Here is an 8,237-nt window from a genome sequence, read left to right on the forward strand (position 1 = left end):
TGATATATGTGCACAACATCAAATATAGGACATAAATACCATAATATCAAATGCAGCATCCACCGCCCCATGGTTATGGGTCATTGTGCTTTCAGCTTTCGGAATTGTTGGAGATAACAGCCCATAATTGTGGCCGGTCATGCACTTTTAGTGCTGCCCTCACTGTAGGAGAGATGTAGTATGAAATGCCGGCCATTCTTGGTAGTTGTTTTCCTCTCAGCTCTCTATAAAAGGTAGTCTTGAGCAGAAGACCTTCCCCACTATGACAGTCATATGTCCTACTAGTCCTTATAGTCGGTGTTCTTCTAGTGAGACAACCCCTTTTATATGGAGTTTACTTGAGATTTACATGTTTTTCTTCTTCAAACAGGCAGAAAGTATCTGTTCCTGTATGTAATACAGACGATGCTGTTACCATCTTGCCACCCTCGTCCCCATTGCCAGGTATGTACATGTCTACAGCACCAGCAATGTGAATGTTGACTTCAAGGCTCAAATATTCCCACATGGTTTTTATACAATACTATAGGTCTCTTATGTTATCCATATTATGACAAAGCAGATCCTATAAGAAGATATTGTTATTGATTTTTTTTTTTTAATTTTTCATCAGAATTTCCATCTCATGAAGAAAGAAAATCGGCAATAAATCTGAGTATGGAGCAACAAAACTCAGAAAATGGAAAAAATGGGAAAAAGAGACGAGGTAAGTGTGAGAATCAACTCCATGTTGTGTGATGTCAGTGAGAATAATTCATGTGGAGTAGATGTCATCTGTCAGTGATGGGATTGTCACATGTATGATTGCTGACAATGACCCCTGACCTCTGTATGATAATATTCCTCTGCCGTCCGGCCACAGTGACTGCACAGCATTATCATGTAATATGGAGTCCCATCACTTACATTATATTTATTTCTCTTCTCATAGGTTCCATCTTCCGCCGGATCTTATCATCCTGCCGGCGTGGATTATCCAGGGCTGCTCGCGCATTTGCATGCTGTCACTGTTGCCCTAAAACCATCTAAAAGACGGGACACCTAAGCATCCAGCGCCCTGAAGTCCAGCAGATCCACCATCACTGCTGGAGCTGTATAGAAGGACCTTCACCATCTACCTGTGGCCTTCTGACTGGACAACCTGGACAAGTTTCAGTAACACCTCTGTCATCGGGCTCCGCGGTATTCATACTGCTCGTCTGACTTGTCATTTACTGATCACCTGGTATCTGACCTCGGCTATCTTCCTGACTTTGATTTAGTCTATTGATAATGTTCACGATTTTATTCATCCCATTATTAATTAAAAAAAAGTAAAATCTGTTACTGTTGCTCTGATTCCTTTTTGTCTTGAATTCACAAATACTTGTAACTCACTAATTGCTCTTCTTGTCACTAAATGTATTTCTCATTATCCTTAATGCAGCAGTCAGTCTCATATTTCTGTCCAGCAGTTACACTGGTGCCTCCACCCTGTACCAGTCATTACACTCATCCACAAACCTCTGCACCCTGCTGCACAGTCCTGCATCTCTACCATATCTACACTCCAATGAGATAAGATTAACATCCTCCATAATCAGGACCTCCCACTCTCATGTCCAAGACATTTTCTCTGCTGCACCAGCTCTCAGGAGTGCACTACTGCAGGCAATCATGTTCATTCCCACTATCAGAGATTTTAAGTGTGCAGTAGAAACAGATTATTTGTGGCAGGACTGTCAAATCACCTCACTATTCTAAGTTTTTCCTACAGCACTCAGTAGCACTTAATATTTGTACATATACAGATAATGGTTGGTGACTGGTTCATGCAGCCTTAATTCCACAAAGATAGAAATAAAAGGTCAACATGTTTCATACATCCAAACCATCCTTAATCATGGCAGAAAAACATAATTTTAAGTTCCCACTATGAATATTTGGTGAGATATCACAGCTGTGTATTTTCACAGCACAAAGAACGCATCTTACAGATCAGCAAATCACAGTGTGCTGACGCTTAGTGTTGTAGTTTTGAACAACACCATTTATTTTATCATATAATGTGTTGAAAAATGAGAAAAAATGCCAGGTTTGGGCTCCTTCATTTTACAGTGTGTATTGTGTTGTAAAGACAAACTGGCAAAATGATTCAGAGTCAGTAGTACGATTACTGTGATACCAAACTTATAAGGTTTATATATATATATATATATATATATATATATATATATATATATATACAGTGTTTAGCATAAATCAGTACACCCAAATAGATTTGTCAGCAAACCTGTAGTTTCCTTTCAGAATCATCATTTTATATGGGATACCATACTACAAAATACTCTCGCAAATTTGAGCCATTGAATGCAAACAAGATTTGGTATTTTGCAGACCCCAAAAAAGTAATTTTCTTAACAAACTCATTCAAGATCATGTTTCAAAAATGAGAACATCCCAGTAACAGTCTTAAGAGAAAAGCTAAGTTTAGACAACAAAATTCTAATTAACAAGAACTGAACCACAGGTAAGTGTAATTATTCATTAAACAGATGTCCAGCAGACAGGTGTCTGTAAAAGGAAGTTACTTAATAAAGAAAACTCCTTCCCATTTCATGCTATCAGCAATGGCACCACATAGAAGGGAAATGTCACAAAACCTGAGAAAGAAAATAATTTCTTTGCAATAAATGTAAAGTCTACAAGAAGATCAGCAAAACTTTACTTATCAGTCAGAATACTGTAGCAAAAGTGATGCAAAACTATAACAAAGATGGAACTGCAACCATCTTACAGAGACGTCCAGGCCGACTATGGAAGTTAACACCTAAACAAAAGCGTCCTCTGATGAGAAGGGTAAGTGGCACCACATAGAAGAGAAATGTCACAAGACATTTCTGAGAAAGAAAATAATTTCTTTACAAAAAATGTGAAGTCTACAAGAAGATCAGCAAAGCTTTTCTTATCAGTCAGATGGAAGTTAACATCTAAACAAAAGCATCTTCTGATGAGAAGAAAATCGACAGGCAAATTCATTGCTATTAGCTGAAGAAGTAGAAAGCCAAACTAAGGTGAGTGTTTTCCATGACACGACACGGTGTACACTGCAAATGAATGGCATTCATGAGTGTCCTCCACAAAGGAAGCCTCTCTCCCTTAAAGCCCATGAACAATAAAAGTCCGTCTACAATTTGCCAGGGTCCATGCTTAAAACTATGAGGACTACCGGGACTCTATACTGTGTATGTGCATCTTATGTGTATGTCCGTATTTTATGTTTGTGTGCACTATGTATATGTGATGCGCCCTGGGCCTATGTGACGTAGCGTTGCGCACGCAGGGACTACCCGGAGCCGGATCTGATAGGGGTAGTAGTCTCGTGGCGGTGACCCGGTCCGTGCCCAGGGAGTCAGACTAAGTGGCGGTATATTAGCAGTAGATGTAGGATGACTACGCCACCCGTTGAATGCAGCTATGGAGCTGCCGCTGCAGGGCAGACCGCTGAGGCCGGTGGAAGGATGGTGCAGCGTGGATGGTATAACCCCCAACGGGAGGGGTATGGCCTCAGGGCAGCCGACGTGGAAGATGGGGGTAGCAGGAACCACTCAGAGACGATGCGGTGTAGTTCAGGGTCTTTACTGGTGACAAAGACAGACCCTCCCGGAGTACTTGCTAGCGATCGGGGCCTGGTCAGTCCTTGAGCAGATGGGATCTCCCCTGGCCAGGTGGAGTTGTAGGCCTTCCCAACTAACTGTACTCTTCTGGCTACCTTGCTAGAGGCGGGTAAAAGTAGCCCACGTCCCTGAGTGTACCGTGTGGTGCTCACCCGTATGGCCGGTGACTCGGGGCCTTCTAGTGCCTTCCGCTCCACGACGGCGGTGCTGGTCCCACGCGTGTGACCGTGCCTTCGGGTTTCTGGGCCAGAGGACTTGAAATCCCCTGCCGGACGGTTTCTGCTGCTGGGTAAGGGTTAGTCCCCACAGCCTCGGACTCCGGGTCCGGTGATAACTTCTCAGTCAGGGCGAGCTCTGCAGCTGCCAGCCCCTGACTCCTTGTAGCACTGCTCCCACAGAGCTCCTGTTGTTTCTTCCTATGCTGCTTCTCTTCTCTGTCTCTACTTCTGGCATGGCCCGGGAGCTGGGCCCAGCCGGAGCCACAGCTCCCTGTCCGCCCTCCTGGCTCAACTCTCCCTTTGAACTTTCTAACCCTGCCTCAGCCCCAGGTTTATATAGGGGAAGTCCTTCCCCTCCCAAGACTGGGCAGGAGGTGTGGCATGCATAGGATTCCTGACCAAGAGACCTCCCACCTGCTCTCAGACATAACATTGCTGTTACTGTGGAAACCAGACCCCTGGGGTGCCACATTCCCCCCTAGTGAAATTTAGTACTCCGGGACTGAACATACTTTTGTCAACATAACAAGGCATAAAAAAAAAAATAACATTACAATAAGGAAACACATAAAGACGGTCACGGCGTGTCCGCAACCGGGTGCAGTCTTTGAAGAAAACAAAGGTGTCCATTTCACCAAAACAGGGAGACGTAACCAGGTAGGGGTCTGTCCTGCCCCGAGTCCTTAACAGTCTTTAGTCCATCCTGGGTTACGCTCCACTAACTGTACAAGGATTCCCGGTAAATCCACCAAGGACTCCTAAAAATAACTAGAAACACATAATTATTTACAGGATATGGCCGCTCTCAGGCCTCGGCCAGTGGGGATAAGGATTGGCTGCTCACAGTCCTCAGCCTGGTAAGGGATAGGGACACACGGGGAACAATTCACTAATCCCAACGGGGACCATATTTTAATTAGCAGCAGTCCTTGTACCCTAACGGGTAACTATGTACAGCTCTTTATTCACGCTACTTCCCTTCAGCAGCTATGTCCTCTTTGTGCTCCCTCCTGAGGGTAGTCCTCAGACCCGTCCGGGTCCTCTTGGCTTTCCTCGTATTGGTAGTACTGCAGCTCCTCCTCGGTTAGCCGGGTTAGTATCTCTGCGACAGTCCTCCTCCCAGGTGGCCAGGACTTTACCTCCCTTTGGGCTGCCCCGGTTAATTGGGCCACCAGGATGCTCACTTTTTGCTCTTCTGTGAGGGGGTACACCTGGAAGAGGCTATCCAGCTTTTCTCTAAAGTCATGTAGGGTATGTGACTCCCCTGAGTACTGGGGTAGCCAGGCCGCTCCCGGGATATAGGGCATGGTGAAAGGCATGACTGCAGCAGCGGTGGCGCTGGCGGGGGTTGAGGCAGTGAAGCTCTCCTCCGTATCCGACATCTTCCTCCCCCCTAGTGGACCATGGCCTACCTTGCGATGATCCTCTTCCGTAGGCCGCGGCTCCGCAGTGGATCGTCAGGGTTGAGGACCTCTCGTCGCGCTCCTGTGACGTCGGCGTCTGCTGGGCTCCTTCCAGGACCTTACGCAACGTCCGGACGTGAGGCGGGGCTTCAGTTCTCGCGGGCTTTTCGGAGTCCACGCCCCTCTTCTTCCCGCGCGGCGTCCTCAAAATGGCGTCCAACGGCTGGAAAACTCCACAGATGGCGGGAAGAAGGCTGAAGATGGCGCCGGATGGCGGGAAAACTTCACGGATTGCGGGAAGAAGGCTGAAGATGGCGCCGGATGGCGGGAATCTTCACCACAGGTAAGTTTTAAAAGTCTCTCTTTCAGGCACGCAGTACCCGGTGGTTGCGGGCACGAAATCCTGCCGACTACGCCAAAAGTTGACGCGCCCTGGGCCTATGTGACGTAGCGTTGCGCACGCAGGGACTACCCGGAGCCGGATCTGATAGGGGTAGTAGTCTCGTGGAGGTGACCCGGTCCGTGCCCAGGGAGTCAGACTAAGTGGCGGTATATTAGCAGTAGATGTAGGATGACTATGCCACCTGTTGAATGCAGCTATGGAGCTGCCGCTGCAGGGCAGACCGCTGAGGCCGGTGGAAGGATGGTGCAGCGTGGATGGTATAACCCCCAACGGGAGGGGTATGGCCTCAGGGCAGCCGACGTGGAAGATGGGGGTAGCAGGAACCACTCAGTTCAGGGTCTTTACTGGTGACAAAGACAGACCCTCCCGGAGTACTTGCTAGCGATCGGGGCCTGGTCAGTCCTTGAGCAGATGGGATCTCCCCTGGCCAGGTGGAGTTGTAGGCCTTCCCAACTAACTGTACTCTTCTGGCTACCTTGCTAGAGGCGGGTAAAATTAGCCCACGTCCCTGAGTGTACCGTGTGGTGCTCACCCGTATGGCCGGTGACTCGGGGCCTTCTGGTGCCTTCCGCTCCACGACGGCGGTGCTGGTCCCACGCGTGTGACCGTGCCTTCGGGTTTCTGGGCCAGAGGACTTGAAATCCCCTGCCGGACGGTTTCTGCTGCTGGGTAAGGGTTAGTCCCCACAGCCTCGGACTCCGGGTCCGGTGATAACTTCTCAGTCAGGGCGAGCTCTGCAGCTGCCAGCCCCTGACTCCTTGTAGCACTGCTCCCACAGAGCTCCTGTTGTTTCTTCCTATGCTGCTTCTCTTCTCTGTCTCTACTTCTGGCATGGCCCGGGAGCTGGGCCCAGCCGAAGCCACAGCTCCCTGTCCGCCCTCCTGGCTCAACTCTCCCTTTGAACTCTCTAACCCTGCCTCAGCCCCAGGTTTATATAGGGGAAGTCCTTCCCCTCCCAGGACTGGGCAGGAGGTGTGGCATGCATAGGATTCCTGACCAAGAGACCTCCCACCTGCTCCTAGACATAACATTGCTGTTACTGTGGAAACCAGACCCCTGGGGTGCCACATATGCATACGTTAAAATGTGTACAGAGTATTAGCATGTGCAAATTTTATATGTGTGCCTAATATAAATATACATGGAAATGTATATGTAGGTGGTGCCTGATGGAGGGTGGGGGGCCCAGATCAGAAGTCCTGATTAAGGGCCCTTCACTGTCATTGTCTGCCCCTTATATAAACAGTAAAATCCTCTTTAATAACTGGACTTCCATTGGGGTGGACTTCTCATAGATGGCCAGTATGCATACTATATTGTGAATCTGGGCATCTCTCACAGAAAATCTGATCTGGATATGAGGGTGGTCTTCTATAAGCGGTGATGTTTTGGAGAGATTTAGGGAAAAGTCCCAATTCTTATCCATCGATCTGGTAATTTGAGTAAAATATTTGTGTTGATAACTGATCACAAAGTCACAAAATATGTAAGATTTGGCATAACCTGGTTCATTTTTCAAAAAGTTATGCTCAATTTTTTTAGCACCAAGTTTTGTTGCTTTTTTGTAGACTTACACTAACTTAGTATATTGTGTGAGAATTAAATGAATTATGAATTAGTTGGCGCATTTTACCACACTCTGGGGGTCCCTGACAGTCCTTCTTTACCGGCCCTGTAGTGATGCCAATGTAAACTTCCAAGTGACCGCGCAGTCAATCACTGTCACGAATGCAGGACAACCTATGATTAGCTAATTTTTGGGAAATCCTTATAACAAAAGGGGATTGAAAATATTTACAATTATTTTAAAAGCATTAAAAAAAACCAGACCCAATACTTATAATTAGTTTGTTGAAAGTAGTCTAATTAAAGGGAGCTGAAAGGATTAGAGATTATGAACCCGATTCACCAGTGTTTTTGCCAGAAAACTGGCATAAAGCTCTTGAAAAGTTGCAAAGTTTTGTGACTTTTCCCATTTTCACATAATTTTAACTTCTTTAACCCCTTAAGCCCCGCGGGTGGTTTGCACGTTAATGACCGGGCCAATTTTTACAATTCTGACCACTGTCACTTTATGAGGTAATTACTCTGGAACGCTTCAACGGATCCCCCTGATTCTGAGATTGTTTTTTCGTGACATATTGTACTTCATGATTGTGGAAAAATTTCTTCGATATCACTTGCGTTTATTTGTGAAAAAAACGGAAATTTGGCGAAAATTTAGAAAATTTTGCAATTTTCAAAATTTGAATTTTTAAGCCCTGAAATCAGAGCGATATGTCACACAAAAGAGTTAATAAATAACATTTCCCACATGTCTACTTTACATGGTATCCGCTAACAATTTGAGCCGATTTTCCATTCAATTTGTTAGCGGATACCATGTTGCATTTAGAGAGTCCCTGCGTGCCCAAACATTGGAGCTCCCCCACAAGTGACCCCATTTTGGAAACTAGACCCCCCAAGGCACCTATCTAGATTCATAGTGAGCACTTGGAACCCCAGGTGCTTCACAAATTGATTCATAAAAATGAAAAAGTGTTTTTTTTTTTCACTT

Source organism: Phyllobates terribilis, unplaced genomic scaffold (genome assembly GCF_046119375.1).
Source record: "Phyllobates terribilis strain yellow unplaced genomic scaffold, ASM4611937v1 Scaffold_518__1_contigs__length_1237376, whole genome shotgun sequence".
NCBI classification, from domain to species: Eukaryota; Metazoa; Chordata; class Amphibia; order Anura; family Dendrobatidae; genus Phyllobates; species Phyllobates terribilis.